This window comes from Chiloscyllium plagiosum, chromosome 6 (assembly GCF_004010195.1).
Source record: "Chiloscyllium plagiosum isolate BGI_BamShark_2017 chromosome 6, ASM401019v2, whole genome shotgun sequence".
In the NCBI taxonomy this organism is placed as follows: Eukaryota; Metazoa; Chordata; class Chondrichthyes; order Orectolobiformes; family Hemiscylliidae; genus Chiloscyllium; species Chiloscyllium plagiosum.
Genome location: NC_057715.1, coordinates 77,963,234 through 77,964,723, shown reverse-complemented (window position 1 = coordinate 77,964,723; position 1,490 = coordinate 77,963,234). Strand labels below are relative to the sequence as shown.

At 42.0% G+C, this 1,490-nt stretch overlaps 1 protein-coding gene across 2 annotated transcripts in view; it reads left to right on the top strand.

Annotated features, from left to right (window-relative positions):
- micu2 (mitochondrial calcium uptake 2) overlaps positions 1–1,490 on the top strand; it is a 452,381-nt gene that overhangs the window by 244,801 nt on the left and 206,090 nt on the right. The window lies entirely within an intron of this gene.

The window sequence follows — 1,490 nt, the reverse complement described above, 5'->3', positions numbered from 1 at the left end:
CTGAGGGAGGATATTCCCGGAAATACATCCAGGGAATTTATTTGGGTGGAACTGAGAAATAAGAAAGGGATGATCACCTTATTGGCATTGTATTATAGACCCCCCTAATAGTCAGAGGGAAATTGAGAAACAAACTTGTAAGGAGATCTCAGCTATCTGTAAGAATAATAGGGTGGTTATGCTAGGGGATTTTAACTTTCCAAACATAGACTGGGACTGCCATAGTGTTAAAGGTTTAGATGGAGAGGAATTTGTTCAGTGCATCCAAGAAATTTTTCTGATTCAGTATGTGGATGTATCTACTCTTGGGAAATAAGGCAGGGCAGGTGACTGAGGTGTCAGTGGGAGAGCACTTTGGGGCCAGCGACCGTAATTTTATGAGATTTAAAATAATGATGGAAAAGGATAGACCAGATCTAAAAGTTGAAGTTCTAAATTTTAGAAAGGCCAATTTTGACGCTATTAGGCAAGAACCTTCAAAAGCTGAGTGGAGGCAGATGTTCGCAGGAAAAGGGATGGCTGAAAAATGGGAAGCCTTCAGAAATGAGATAACAAGAATCCAGAGAAAGTATATTCCTGTCATGGTGGAAGGAAACGCTGGTAGGTATAGGGAATGCTGGATGATGAAAGAAATTGAGGGTTTGGTTAAGGAAAAGAAGGAAACATATGCAAGGTCTAGACAGGATAGATCGAGTGAATCTTTACAAGAGTATAAAGGAAGTAGGAGTGTACTTAAGAGGGAAATTAGGAGGGCAAAAAGGGACATGAGATAGCTTTGGCAAATAGAATTAAGGAGAATCCAAAGGGTTTTTACAAATACATTAATGACAAAAGGCTAACTAGGGAGAGAATAGGGCCCCTCAAAGATCAGTAAGGTGGCCTTTGTGTGGAGCTGTAGAAAATGTGGCAGATACTAAATGAGTATGTTGCATCAGTATTTACTGTGGAAAATGATATGGAAGATATAGGCTGTAGGGAAATAAATGGGGACATCTTGTAAAATGTCCATATTACAGAGGAGGAAGTGCTGGATGACTGGAAACGGTTAAAGGTGGATAAATCGCCAGGACCTGATCAGGTGTACCTGAGAACTCTGGGAAGCTAGAGAAGTGATTGCTGGGCCTCTTGCTGAGATATTTGTATCTTCGATAGTCACAGGTGAGGGGCCGGAAGACTGGAGGTTGGCAAACGTGGTGCCACTGTTTAAGAATGGCGGTAAGGACAAGCCAGGGAACTATAGACCGGTGAGCCTGATGTTGGTGGTTGGCAAGTTGTTGGAGGGAATCCTGAGGGACAGGATGTACATGTATTTGGAAAGGCAAGGACTGATTAGGGATAGTCAACATGGCTTTGTGCGTGGGAAATCATGTTTCACAAACTTGATTGAGTTTTTTTAAGAAGTAACAAAGAGGATTGATGAGGGCAGAGCAGTAGATGTAATCTATATGGATTTCAGTAAGGCATTCGACAAGGTTCCCCATGGGAGACTG